The following is a 15,847-nucleotide window of genomic DNA, read 5'->3' as shown; positions in this document are numbered from 1 at the left end:
CTCTAATTTATTCAGGTAGGCCCTTTCTTTCTTCCTGATGAAATGTGGCAGAGCTATAATCTTTCCTCTTAACACTGCTTTTGCTGTATCCCACAAGTTATGGTAGCTCGTGTCCTCATTCTCATTTGTTTATGGAAACTTTTTATTTCCTCTTTGATTTCTTCCCTAAGCCAACGGTTGTTCATTACTTCCCTTAAAGAAAATATTTCCTTGCTGAGCTTCAGTCTGTTTGATCTATCGAGAAGTGACAAAGAAGTGTTGAAATCTACTACTAGTATTGTGTTGCTATCAATGTTTTTCTATAAGTTTATTAGAAGTTGTTTTAACGTATTTTGCTGGTCTGTCATTAGGATCATATACATTGAGGAAGGTGAGTTCTTTCTGATGTACATATCCCATGATCATTAAGAAATGACCTTCACTGTCTCTGATAACCTTTAGCCTGAAGTCCATGTGGTCTGATACTAGTATGGCCACTCCAGCTTTGTGGAGGTGATATTTTCTTGAAAACGTGTTTCCCAGCCTTTTACCTTTAGCCCATGGGTGCTTTGATTGTTCAGACATGTTTCTTGCAGGAAGCAGAATGTTGGGTTCAGTTTTCTAATTCATCTTCCTATTCTGTGCCTCTGAATTGGCACATTTCATCCATTGACATTGAGAGAGATTGTTGTTTTGGGGATTTGTGCTCTCTTTATGTAGAATTTTTGTACTTCTGGGGATTGTCTTACCTTAAAGTAGACCTATTCATTCTTCTTGCAACAAAAATATGGAATGCTTTACAAGTTTGCATGTTATCTCTGTGCAAGGACCATGCTCATCATTGTATCATTTAAATTTTAGTATATGTGTTATCAAACCTAGTAGGAGTTAATTTTTCCATATTTTTCGCTTCTTATTACTTTGAGTGTTGTCCTTCCTCACTCCTATGGCAGACAATGATTCCTAATCAAGGAATGTATTTCAAAGCAGCATGAATAAATAGATTTAGAACTTTAATGTCCCAGAAATAAAAATATGGTTTTTACTATATTATCGTTTACCATACCCTAGGCATCAGTTTTACAAAATAATTCTTTTGGAAGATGGTATATGAGTTTGTTTAATGTTGTTCCCTGAATCCTTCATTAAGAACATTAAAATAGAGCCTTTTGCTGTTCTCACCTCTGTCCTGTGTACATCTCCAGGAAAAGGTGGATGGTGTTGTCTGCACTTTGACCACCTTGAATGTATGTAGGATTTTTCTCCTGAAGGATGAGGTGAGGATCATATTGATGATTTCATTCCACCTTATTACAAGTTCAACTTGAACGGAAGGTGAGACTCATGAGGCTCCTATAAAGGACAGAACAAAGGGTCTCAGTGAAGTTTAATGGCCAACTCACATTAACAACATAGATGACTCAAAGTAACCTGTGTGCATCTTTGTGTATAGTGAGTTTCATATCTACTGATAGTGATTCTCAGTCATGACACATGGGCAAAACAGACCTGTAATTAAAAATCTAGTTCTCTGAGCAGAGTGGGGTCTCTGAGGTGATTGAACAAGTGTGTAGTAATTTATTACTAAGCACATAAGTATTTTGAATGATGTGTACTTTTCGATCTAAAATTAATTCCAAATATGTCTAAAATGACAGTGTCCTGACCTCGCACATGGCTTTCCTCACCGAGGCCCCTTGGAGGTGCCGGGGTGAATTTCCCTCACCGACCTGATTAGAGCCCCGGCAGCTGAAGACCTCTGCAACAAGCCATAGGTACGCTTAAGACCACCCTTCCCAAGCTTGAAGGAGCCTCATGCATGAAGGAACTGAAAGAGGAACCCAGATGTGCGGGACTGGGGGATGAGAACTCCATGGCTGCTCAGATCAAGACTGTGCCCCCTCCTTCCAGATCCCCCATCTTCTAATAATTAAGTGCTACAACCACGAACTGCCCCTGGATCCATGTAATGCCATCAATGGCCAACATCCTGAGACTGGATCTTATTTAGAAGACAGCAACTCTGATTGTCCAGTTCTCACTCTCAGAGGACCTGGTAGGCTTCTGTGAGTATTTTGCCCGCATGGCGGAGTCTTTGTTTCTGGTCACTGTTTCTTTTGAGGTACAGAAGCTGCTTAATTTAAGATAGTCCCTTTTGTTTTTCTCTGTTTCCAGTTGCTTGGCAAGTGGCGTGTTATATTTGAAGATACCTTTAGTTTCAATGTCGTGGAGGGATTTGCCGACCTTGTCATCAATGAACCTGAGGGATTCTGGTCTGATGTTGAGGCCTTTGACCCATTTTTATCTGACTTTTGTGCATGGTGTTAGGTAGAGGTCTGAGCCATTTTTTTTTGCATGTAGCTTTCCAGTTTTTTCTGCAACGTTTGTTCAGGAGGACTCTCTTGATCCACTTCACATTTCTTGCTCCCTTATCAAAGATTAGATGACTATATATTTGAGGGTGTGTGTCAGTATATTCAATCCTTTTCCATTGGTCTGCAGCTCTGCCTTTGTTTCAGTCCCATGCTGTTCTCATTATCATCGTTTGTAGTAGAGTTTGAGGTTGGGGAAGGTGATGCCTCCATTGTCTTTTCCCCAAGAATTGCTTTAGCTATTCGTGTGCGTTTGTTGTTCCATGTGAATTTCAGGAGTGCTTGATCAATTTCTTTGAAGAATGTCATGGGTATCTTTACAGGGATCAAGTTGAATTTTTACAATGCTTCGTGGAGAATTGCCATTTTGACAATGTTAAATCTCCCATTCCATATGCAGTATATATGTTTCCATTTCCTCGTGTCTTTTTTAATTTCCTGATGTATAGGTCCTTTACCTCTTTAGTTAAGCTGATTCCAAGGTTCTTGATTTTCTGCGGCACGATTGTGAATGGGATTGCTTTTTCATGTCACTTTCTTCTCTCTCATTACTTGCATATAAAAAAGCCATAGACTTTTGGGTATTGAGTTTATAGCCTGCAATTTTACTATAAATGTCTATTGTCTCTGGGAATTTTTCGTAGAGATTTTAGTATTCTCTGAATATAGTATGATATCTTCTGTGAATAGTGAGAGATGATTTCTAACTTTCAAACATGGAAAAACCCTTAATATCTTTTTCTTATCTATTTTCTCTTCCAAGTACTTCCAGTACTACATTGAAGAGAAGTGCCAAAATGAATTTTTACTTAGCACATTCTGTCTGTAAATTTCTATGCTAAGAACTGTGGAATAAACAGTGATATCTTAGTAATTTACAAGTAAATTATGAAGACAGATAATTTAAAAGAATTTCGTTGTATAAATTTCCAAAATGTGTAGTTTTTATTAAATATATTAAGAATAAATCGTAGGTCTTGATTATCCCATGAAGATTATTTTCCTGTTAGAAGTTACCCTTCTAAAATGCAAGAAAGAGACACATTTTGAAAATGTTGATTATTCGTTCATTAATTCAAAGAATATTTGTTAGTCTGGTGGTGCAGTGCCTGCAGGAAGTCAACCTGTACCCTCAGGTGAGTACATCAACAGTCTGATGGTGTCTTCATGCTTCCTGATAACCTCAAATGGCCACTGTGCCTCTGGCTGGCTTCCAACAACTCAGGACTACGTTTCCCGAGAAATTAAACTCCCAAAAGATATGTGGGAGCCATGTTCACAAACCACCCCTGGCTCAGCTATACAAGCTAATGGATTGGTCTTGTTTCAGAGACCCATAGACAAATCTGGAACATATCAACAGCCACTGTTAACCTTGGACCTGCAAAAGGCTGAACACACTAGGGTAAATCGGAGGGAGGCAGGTTAGTTTGGTGCCCACCCAACCAGAACCCAGGGCAGCCACTTGCTCCCACAATCCAAAATCGCCACCATGCTCTCCTCTGGTTTCCATCGTCTCAGGATGGCTCTCACTGAAATATAAAAGCTGAAAATTCGGATATGCGGGTTTTGTGACTGAAATCTCCAGGCTTTCTCTGGGCAGAATGGGAATCCCACCCCCACTGCCCTGTACTTATGGAAGCCTCAGCATTCATTTCCATACCTCAAAGATACTCCAGGCTTACCTTCCTGATAAAAATGCTAAATTCCTTGAACAAACATGATGACCTCTTAGTACCTGTACGAGACCCTTAATGCACAAAATAAAAAGGAGACAGAGAGAAAGAATTAAAGAGCCTGCCATAGAGACACACTGGGGGTGGGTGTAGGGTGTTGGGGGATGGTTTTAGGGAACCAGGAATATTGGTTTTGGGAAATGTACACTAGAGAAGGGACGGATATTGGATCGTTGTATGACTGGAAGCAAATTATGAATAGATTTGCAATGGTCTATCTCACAGATATTGGATAAAATATTAAAAATATATATCCTTCATTTGTACCTCAGAATACTGATGGAACTTTAAAACCCAGCATATCTATTTTTGTGTTCTCTGTAGGAAAAAAAAATGTTTCTCCCCTGTGTGCCAATAACTTGTAGAAATCTAAACCCAAAGATATATCAATGACTGTGTTTGGCATGAATACTGTAATTGCAGCTATGTTATGTTTTAGAATCAGTTCATGCACAAGACCTCAAGAGGAGCAGTGGCAACGTGCACCAATGTTGAATGGATAATGTTTCAGGAGCTTACAAGGGAGATGGGAAGATTTGGCATGAGTAAAGGGAAGAAACAGAAGAGTGAAGTACTAATAAGTATCATGAGAAAAATGCAAGGGAGGACATTTCCTGGCAAGTGTCACACTCTGTTGAGCTTCTGGTGAGGATAAGTATTAGAAAGTATCTTTCACATTTAGTAGTAAAAAGGTAAATTTGATGGTTGTATTTAAAATTTACTTTAACGATTAGAATTACCAAGAGATACAAAGTTACAAAGTTGCTCATAATTGAGTTTCAGTCATCTAATGTTCTAGAACCTTTCCAGTATATTGGGACATTTTTGAAGGAATATCCCTGGTGCGAAGACTAGGGCATCTGAATCTTAACACATTTCACCAAATATATGATCTGTACTCACATGATTTACACTGTCTCCCCTGCTCTTTGATTTATGTTTTCATGCAATATTTCCTTGTGAACCTCACCTCAAGTGAGGCTCCCTATTTAAGACAAGTACATGTTTCTGGGGCACTACATATTTTTTGGTTGCTGGGAGAGTCTGTAAAGCAATGCTCAGGAGGTGTGGGGGCCCCACAGACAATTTTCAGAAAACGTGGCTATGGTGCTTGGGGTCCTCTGAGGCTATACAGCCTTTGATACTCTGGCAATCAGGTGGTGCTGGGAGTCAAATTGAGTGAATGTGAGACAAGTTCCATAAGCACTAAACTATCTCCTGCGGCCCTGGGTATTAGATTTATGTCAGCATTCTGAGGTCCTCCCTTTTGTCAGAAAGCAGGGACTTGTGCAGGAGAAAGTGGAAGAGACTTTAGGGTTTAGCTAGGTTGACTGAGTAGCTGGTGATACCATTAAGATTGGAACATAAAGTAAAAATAAAACAAGAGCCCCGTGCCTTTTCCCGCTGAACTCGACACCCTCCACAGGAGTACACCTGCGGGGAAAACCTGCAGCAGCTCCTTTGGACTATCCATCACCTTATCAGACCCTCCCCTCCAGGTGCGTAGAGGGAGCACCAGCCGGTTCACCACTCCTCCACTCCTCACCCCCAGCCCCCCGCCTTTTCCTGCAGAACTGGACACCCTCCAGCAGGGGAAACCTGAGGCAGCTCCATGGGATTATCCATTGCTCTTCCTACATTCCAGGATCCTGGGTGGGAGTGACCCTGGGATCAGAAAAGAGAGCCAAGAAAATACAAGAAGAAAAGAGAACAGAATTTTAAAAAGCTACAAAAAGAAGATTCACAAATAAAGGATTCAGTGGATGAAATTAGAAAGTTAGTAAGTGCCCTGAGCAATAGGATAAGTGCAGCTGACGAGAGGATCAGCGAGCTTGAAGATGAGCAACAGAAATCCCACTGGGAAGAACAAGCAATAGGAAAAGACCTCAAAATGGCTCTAAGTAGAATCAGAGACATAGTGGATGACGCCAAGAGAAACAACATTACAATCATTGGTTTACCAGAAGGACAGGGAAACAACCCCAATGAAAAAGCTAGAGTAAAAGAAACCATTGCTGAAAAGTTCCCAGAGTTAAGGAAAGCAGACATCCAGATCCAAGGAGCCAGAAGGGTACCAGCTAAAAGAGACCCCAGAAAAAACACTCCAAGCATATCATAGTCAGAACGATGGATGCTGTGGACAGAGACACAATATTACAAGCAGCAAGGTCAAAGAAGGAAATTACATACAAAGGAGCACCCCTTAGATTCACAGCAGACCTATCAGTGGAAACCCTCAAAACCGAAGGCAATGGTTGTATATAGTGAAAAAATTCAAAGAAATGAATGCCTCACCGAGAATACTCTATCCAGCTAAACTCTCACTCAAATTCGATGGAACGATACACCACTTTTTAGATAAACACAAACTCAGGAACTTCATACACTCAAAACCAAATCTAAAAGAAGAACTAAAGGGGCTCCTGTAAGAAAAGAAGGAAAACACGTGTAAACACAATCAACTCCTACAGGAAGATGGCAGAAAACCCCATGACAATACTCTCCCTTAATGTCAATGGTCTAAATGCACCAACCAAGAGACACAGAGTGGCAAAATGGATCCAGAAACTGAAACCAGCATTCTTCTATCTACAAGAAACTCATCTGAACAATCAGAGCAAACACAGACTCAAAGTGAAAGGATGGAAAACAATCCTGCAAGCAAACAGCTCCATCACAAAAGCTAGGATGGCCACACTAGTATCCGACAACATTAATGTCAGGCTGAAAAAGATTAGAAGGGACAGCCAAGGCCACTTTCTCTTCATCAAGTGATACATACACAGGAAGAAATCATACTCTTATATGTATAAGTACCTAATGAAGGAACAGCTAGATACTTAAAACAACTGCTAACAGATTTTAAAGAGGAGAGTGCTAGCAACACAATAGTAGATGGAGACTTCAACATCGCCTTATCACCTCTGGATAGATCAACAAGAACAAACCTCAGCAAGGAAACATTGGCTTTGAATGAAGAAATAGCAGAGAAAGGACTTATAGACCTATACAGGGCTTTACACGCCCCAAAGAAAGAATACACATTCTTCTCCAGTGCTCCTGGAACAATTTCCAAAATCGGCTATGTGCTAGGCCACAAAACATACCTCAATAGAATCAGGAAGATAGAAAGAGTATCAACAATCTTTTCAGACCATGATGCACTGAGGATAGATGTGAATCACACACAGACACGGACAACCAAATCGAACACCTGGAAAATAACCAAGTCACTGCTGAACAATGTGTGGGTCAAGAAGGACGTCAAGGAAGAAATCAAAAGATACCTGGAAACAAATGAGAACGAAGACACGAACTACCAGAGCTTATGGGATGCAGCTAAAGCCCTATTAAGGGGAAAATTCATAGCTCTGCAAGCATATCTATGGACGGAAGAAAAGATGCACATAAGCAACTTATTTCACAGCTCAAGATCTTATAAAAGGATCAAGAAAAGGAGCCTAAATCGGTCAGAAGGACAGAGATCATAAAACTTAGAGCAGAAATCAACGACATGGAAACCTAAGAAACAATCCAAAAGATCAATGAAACCAAGAGCTGGTTCTTTGAGAAAATAAACAAGATAGATAAACCACTAGCAACACTCACAAAGAAACAGAGAGAGAGAAAAGTAACAAACCGAATCAGAAATAAAAATGGAGATATCACAATGGAAACCAAAGAAATTCAAAAGATCATCAGAGACTACTTTGAAAGTCTGTATGCCAAGAAAAAAGAGGAGTTAGAAGAAATGGATAAATTCCTGGATTCCTATAATCTCCCAAAAGTGAGTCAAGAGGATATAAAATACCTGAATAGACCTAGTCATAAAAATGAAATTGAAACTGTAATCAAAATTCTTCCCAAAAACAAAAGCCCAGGTCCAGACGGATTCACTACCGAATTTTTCCAAACATTTAAAGAGGATATACTGCCCGTCCTCCTCAAACTTTTCCAGGAAATTAAAAAAACAGAAACTCTCCCAAACAGTTTCTATGAATCCCATATCTCTCTAATGCCAAATGGAAACTAAGACACCACGAGAGAAGAAAACTACAGGCTGATATCACTGATGAACACGGATGAGAAAATTCTGAACAAAACACTAGCAAGGAGAACTCAGCAGCTCATCAAAAAGATCTTACACCATGACCAAGTGGGATTCATCCCGGGGATGCAAGGATGGTTTAACATTCGGAAATCAATCAACATAATCCATCATATCAACAAAAGACAAAAATCATATGATCATATCAATAGATGTAGAGAAAGCAATTGAGAAGATCCAGCATCCGTTTATGATGAAAACCCTCGCAAAATTGGGGATAGAGGGGACTTACCCCAATATAGTTAAAGCCAGCTACCACAAGCATACAGCAAGCATCATCCTCAATGGGGAAAATTTGAGAGCGTTCACCCTAAGATCAGCAACGAGATAAGGATTCCGACTCTCTCAACTGCTGTTGAACATATTACTGGAAATACTAGCAATAGCAATTAGGCAAGCAAAAGAGATTAAGGCCATCCAAATAGGAAAGGAAGAAATCAAGCTCTCACTATTCGCAAATGATATGATATTATACTTAAAGAACCCTAAAAACTCTACCAAGAAACTCCTAGAAATGATAGACTCGAGAGTAAAGTTACAGGTATAAAATAAATACCTAAAAGTCCATGGCTTTACTATACACAAATGCTGAGAGAGAAGAAAATGACAAGATGAAAACAATCCCATTCACATTTGTGTGCCAGAAAATCAACTACATAGGAATTAGTTTAACTAATGAAGTAGAGGAACTGTACAAAGAAAACTACAAAACGCTGCTTCTTGAAATAAAAGAGGAAGAGAGGAAATGGAAAAATATCCCCTGTTCATGGATCTGGAGAATTTATATTGTCAAAATGGCAATACATCCAAAAGCACTGTACAAATTCAATGCGATCCCTATTAGGTTATGGATGACATTCTTCAAAGAATTGGAGCAAACACTCCTGAAATTTATATGGAACAATAAGCCCCCACGAAGAGCTAAAGCAAGTCTTGGTTAAAAGAAAATGGGAGGAATTAACCTCCCGAACCTCAAACTTTACTAAAAGTAGTAATAATTAAAACAGCATGATACTGGAAAAAAGGTAGAGCTCCAGAGCTATGGAATGGGGTTGAATATACTGACATCTCCCCTCAAACATATGACCATCTAATCTTTGAAAAAGGGGCAAGAAATGTGAAGTGGAGTAAGGAAAGTCTTTTTAACAAATGGTGCTGGCAAAACTGGACGACTACGTGCAAACTACTGGGCTTCGATCTCTGCCTAACACAATGTACAAAAGTAAGATGAAAATGGATCAAAGACCTAAACATCAGACCGGAACCCATAAGGTACATTGAAGACAAAGTTGGCAAAACCCTCCAAGACATTAAAGCTAATGGTATCTTCATGGATGTCACGTCACTGGCCAAGCAAGTGGGAATATCTTAAACTAAGAAGCTTCTGCACCTCAAAAGAAACAATGACTAAAATACAGAGAGAGTCTACAGAATGAGGAAGGATATTCTCCAAATACACATCTGAGAAGGGGTTGATATCAAATATATACAAAGTACTGATTGAACTCCACAAGAAGAAAACATCCAACCCCAACAAAAAATGGGGCAACGAAATGAACAGAGACTTAATCAAAGAAGAAATCCGAATGGCTAAAAGGCACATGAGAAAATGCTCTACATCTTTAATCATCAGGGAGATGCGGATCAAAACAACAATGAGATATCATTTCACACCACAGACACTGGCCCACATTCAAAAAAACAAAGGCAACCTTTGTTGGCACGATATGGCGACAAAGGGACCCTCCTTCACTGCTGGTGGTAATGCCGACTGGCTCAACCCTTTCGGAAAAAAGTAGAGATGATTCTCAAAAAATTAGAATTTCAGCTCCCATTTGACCCACCAATACCACTCCTGGGAATATACCTCGGAGAAGAAAAAAGGATAGTCGAAGTGACCCCTGCACTTATTTTTTCATTGCAGTACTATTTACAATAGCTAGAATATGGAAAAAAAACCCGATTGCCTGAGAATAGATGACTGGTTACAGAAACGTTGGTACATCTACACAGTGGAGTACTATGTGGCAGTTAGAAAAAAATGAAGTCATGAAATTTACTTACAAGTGGTACTGCATGGAAAATATTATGCTAAGTGAAATGAGTCAGAAAGAGAGGGACACACATAGAAAGACTGCATTCAACTGGTTAACATAAAGTAGCAAACTAAGAGAATAACAACAAGAACAGCTGTGATAAATACCAGGTTCTTCACTCCATGGCTTAGATACCAGCCTCATACTCTAGGGGTAAAGGCAGCTCAGATAGAGAAGGGAGCACCAAAAAAAGGGTGCTGAGAAGATCCACCCAGAATGGGAGATGCATGCTGACAGCAGTCTATAGACAGAACATGATTGCCACCCAAAGTCTCTCCTACAGATTATAACACCGAAAAGGAAAGATAGAAGAAAAGGGAGTGCCCTGCCACAAAGGCAGGGCAGGATGGGGGATAGGGGGTGTGAGTGATACTGGGAGTGGTAGGGGTGAAGAATGGGCTCTGGTGTTGGGGTGGGTACTCAATCATTGTATAACTGAAACCCAAGCACACAACTTGTAAGTCCACAACTGTAACTCATGGTGTTTAATAAAACAAAACAAAACAAAATAAAACAAGAGAAAGGTCTAACAATAGCAAACAGGATTGTAGTACCCAAAACATTTGGAAACAGGAACATTGGCAAGTATTTTTAAATAAGCATCCAGGAGAGGATGTAGCATTGTGAGTGAACAAATCTACTGTATGGATTCATCTCATCCTCGAAATGGAAAATGACAATGTGTTACAGTTACAAATTTTCAAATAAGATATATACCATCAACTTTTTGCTGTGTTTCTATGCCTTGCCAAGTATGATTCTAATTTTTAAATTTACTTCAATAATTAAAACAGTATTGGCCTGCATTAATCATTTTAATTAATCTTTTATTGAAATGTTTTTAAAATTATTAAAAATGTTTTATTAAAATGTCATTTTAAAAAACAAACATATAGTCCAAACAGCTATTGCAGTATGTAGAGGGTGTGTACCTTGTATGCAGATAACCTGAGCTCAGTCCCCAGAACCCTGAGCATGCCAGGAGTGATCTCTGGATACAGAGTGGGAAGTGAGCCCGGAGCACATCTAGGTGCACTCCCCTCCCCACAAAAAAGGAAGAAAAGAAAAGAAAAACATATAAATGATTCTTGAGTAACATAGAGAATAAGAGTGCTAACTCCTATATAACTTTTGAAAATCGTCAAATTTAAGAGATAGTCTGCTATTGGCCAAGAAGATGGTTTTTTAAAATACAAATTATCGGCCATCTATCTTCACTCCCATTCCTTCCCATTCCAGTCGTCGCATGATGTTCTCAAGGGTGGCAATGAGGAGTTTCGGTGAAATGGTATCACCCTGCCGCACCCCTCTCTTGACATCAATGATCACTACTTTGTAGAATGGTGAGATCCTGGTAGTGAATCCGCAATACAGCTCACGGAGGATCCTGATGTATTGGGCTTGAATACCCTGATTGGCTAGGGCTTCAATTTCCGCTTCCATCTCAACAGAAGCAAAAGCCGTCTTTAAATCAATGAACATTAAACAGCGGCCTCTTCAACTCCCGAGAAACCTCAATGAGCTTGGTTATCGTGTGGATATGGTCGATGGTTCTGAATCCTTTGCGGAACCCTGCTTGCTCGTATGGTTGTCCTTCATCTAGTGTTCTGCCAATCCTATTTAGGATGACTCGAGTGAACAACTTGTAGATGACAGACAATAGGCAGATCGGGTGATAGTTGCCAATGTCATGGATGTCTCCCTTCTTGAACAGTAGTACGGTCCTGCTGGTTTTCCATTGGGACGGAATCTTGCATTCAGACAGGTAGCGAGTGAAGAGCCAAGCCAGTGTATTGATGAGTACTGACTGCAGGTTCTTCAGGTGTTCAGGTCTGACCTTGTCTGGGCCGGGTGCTGTTTCTTTCTTTACCGACGAAATGGAGTGTCGGATTTCGGAAGGGAGAACATTGGGAAGGACATATACATCCTGTGGAATTTGGTATGTTGGCAAGTGGACATGGCTATCGAAGAGATTTGAGTAGAAGTCATGGATAATCTTCTCCATTGCCGTTCTGGAGGATGTGATGGATCCATCGGGACGTCGGAGGGCAGTCATCTTGGTCTTATAGTTGGCGAAGGACAGGCAGGCGTTACGAATACTTTTCCCGGCTTCTGCCGCATCTACCAGTACTTCTGCTCTTCTCTCTTTGAGGTCTTCCTTGTTCGCATCTCTGCACTGCTTTGCGAGCTGGGACATTAGCTTGCGGTTGCCTGAGGCATGCGCCAAACCACGCTGGCGAATTAGCTCAAGAGTTTTCGAAGATAGGCGATTTTTAGTGGCTATCTCTCTCTTGGCGTTCCTCGCACATTCATGGAGGTGCTGAACCAGTCGATCGTATTCCTCGTCAATGTTGTCAACAATGGCATCTTCCCATGTTGCCACAATAGTAGCAAAGAGTTCCCAGTTGGTGGTCATTCTGGGAGTTCTCTTTTTGAACTTTTCAGCCCTTTCTCCCCGCTCTGTGAAGTAGAATTTTGCACGAAGGAGATGGTGGTCCGATCCCGTTCGAAATTTTGGGACAACAGCAACATCAGTCAGGCAAAACCATTGATTGAATATGATGTGATCTATTTCGTTGGGGAATCGTCCACCGGGGACTCCCATGTCCATCATTTAGATTCTGCCTCCTGGAACTGTGAGTTACCATGAATGGTCTTGGTCAACATGATGGATTCAGATAGTCTCTCACCCTGTTTGTTCCATTCTAGGCCATGGATCCCGATGTGAAGTTCTTCAGCTGATCTTCTCGGTCCTATCTTGGCATTAAAATCACCCACAATGATCTTGTAGAAGGTGTGGTCTTCTTTATAGAACTCCTCTAGCTCCATGTAGAACTTCTCGATTTCTCTTTCATCATAATGAGATGTTGGTGCGTAGACAACGAAGATAGTGTGGTCTGTAAACCTGTACATTTGATACATTTAAAAATTAATAATGGATTTTACAATAGTCTTTCAATTATGTATTTACATTAGTCCATATACAAGCATGATTTTTAAACAATAAATTTCAGTGACAATAAAATTTTGGAGTTTTTCATAATTGTAATGATTTACTGCTCAGTCTATATTGATGTGAACATTTTTATCTATTTGTCTAATTTTCTGATTGTTTATTTAATATCAGTAGTTAACAGCTAAATTACCGATGACTGATTATGTGGCTCAGGGCTAAAGCACTTGGGTTGCGTGTATGAAACTTTGGGTTGGCCTCCTGCAAGGCAAATGCCCTACCCACTGTGCTGCAAAAGTTATATAAAATATACTAATAATAAGACCTAATGATGTTGGTGAAGAGTGCAATATAAATGATTATTTAGTAATTTTCTTGATTTGTTAATGAAATGTGTAAGCTCTTGATTATAATGGGAGTATTTTTCTAACATAAGAGTCTGAGGAAGGTGAAACTGTTATAACTGTCCTGTAGGATTCCATCTCCCTAGCCTGCTTCATTCTACCTCTCTCTCTATCCAATCCAGTCTTCTTCTTGGGAATCTGACCTCCTGATTGGCTAGCCTCTACCTTTCAACTGCCTACTTTATGACATCATTCTCCCACCCAACCAACCACCAACTGGTAGAATCTTGGGGTTGGTACCGCTTGACCTTGAGCCTGGAAGGTGGTGGCGGAAAGAGATGGTCCTAGGAGAGTTAATGGAGTGATGGATGGATGGGAAGGAAACCGGGAAGGGTAGGGAGTTGGACAGCTGGTGATCAGCATGGGAGATTTGGTAGATGTTTTCTAAATACTTTAACATGTTTTTCGTAATTGATATGCAAAACAAAAATACGAAAATAAGATAGGTTCCAAAGAAGAGGTTACATATAAGACCGAGAGAGCTGAAAGGGCTGGCATTCCTTCTGGAGCTTTCAATCATACCATTTACTAAAGATGATATTTTCACATCATTTAGCTGTGGAGAGGAATAGTGAGAAACAGAATGCCACCAGAAAAGCAATCTGGATGACCACCTTTCATAAATGCCAGGTGAAATGTGTTCACATGTATCCCAAGTGCAAGTGTATTAACTGGAACATATATTTCACTAAGTCTGCTTGGTACCAGTAACTTCTTTGGAGGACATGGAGGAAAACAAATGCAGTTTCTGACAGACCTGAGACTAAACTGCTAACAAATTTTCCCAGGAAAGGGTAGTTGACTGGCTGGGAACAGAAAAACTTGAAAAGTGTTTTGCTACATTTCATGTATGGCTTGAGGAAAATGATCCCAGTCATCTCTCAAAACAAACAAGCTTCAACTCCCTTCAAGGACAGTTGTATTCAGTGAGGAAAAAATGCAGGGAGAAAAGTCTGAAATGATGGGAAAAGAGACAGTAAGTGCAAAAGGAAGGACTTGAAATTTCGGTTCCTCTGAAAACAAAGCTTGAAACCACAAGATCTGGTGAGCACACGTTTTACTGGGAATGGGATCTGAGGAGGATAGGAATGATATCAGGGATGTGAACAAGGAACATCCAAGTTAAGGAAGACTTAGCTAGCTGATTACCCCATGGGCAACATGGTTCCAAGACTACCAGAACTTAGCAAGGAATTTACTTTAATTTTCTTTCTTTTATATGGTCACTTACAACATGTATTCTTTGACTCCTTCAACAGAATTTGCAAATGATTTTTAATTATTAAAAAAGTTTTATTAACATGTCTTTATTAAAAGGAAACATATAGGCCAAAGAGCTAGTGCAGTATCAAGAGGGTGTTTACCTTGTATGCAGCTAACCTGAGCTTAGTCCCCAGAACCCTGACCCTGTCAGGAGTGATCTCTGACTACAGAGTTAGAAGTGAGCCCAGAGCACATCTGGGTATGCTCCCCTCCCACAAAAAAGGAAGAAAAGAAAAGAAAAACATATAACTGATTCTTGAGTAACATAGAGGTTAAGGGTGCCAACTGCTATATAACTTTTGAAAACCCCCAAATTTAAGAGATAGTCTGCTGTTGACCAAGAAGATGGTTTTTTAATAATATTTACTCACATTGTCTGCAAGTAATGCTATTTGTGGCCTGTAAATCTGTAAATTTTGATACATTTTTAAAAAATTATAATAGATTTTATAATGGACTTTATAATGAATTTGTATTTTAGAGTAATAAGTGATAAATTGTCTTTCTGTTTTTGTGGGGTATTTTGGCCATAGTATGTGGTGCTTGGGACTTCTGACTCTGTGCTCAAGTGCCATTCCTGGTGATGCCAGCCATTAAGTTCAGTTGACTGTGTTCATGGTAAGTGCTTTAACCCCTCTACTAATTCTGGGGGCCCAATCAAATAAATTATCTGCATATATTTTATACATGCTTGGCAGACTTTGTCTTAGATTTTTTGATATTTCGAGGACATATTGATCGTCTTTAATTATTTTACATCAATACCAATCTCCAAAAAAGTTTCAAAATATAATTATTGACAAAAAATCATATAGAGGTCCAAATTTGTATTGTTGATGGGATAACTATATTAAGAAGAAAATAGAACCACAATAAACATACAAGTAAAATGAAGGTACATTTCTTTGGAGTCTTTCAATTATGTATTTATATTTG

At 39.7% G+C, this 15,847-nt stretch overlaps 1 pseudogene; it reads right to left on the bottom strand.

Annotated features, from left to right (window-relative positions):
• Window positions 1-760: 760 nt before the first annotated feature.
• On the bottom strand, window positions 761-857 carry LOC130037157 (uncharacterized; annotated as a pseudogene).
• Window positions 858-15,847: the final 14,990 nt, after the last annotated feature.

Source organism: Sorex fumeus, unplaced genomic scaffold (genome assembly GCF_029834395.1).
Source record: "Sorex fumeus unplaced genomic scaffold, SorFum_2.1 ptg000070l, whole genome shotgun sequence".
Lineage (NCBI taxonomy): Eukaryota > Metazoa > Chordata > Mammalia > Eulipotyphla > Soricidae > Sorex > Sorex fumeus.
Note: the sequence above shows the minus strand (reverse complement) of the source record. Positions and strands in the feature narration are given on the sequence as shown.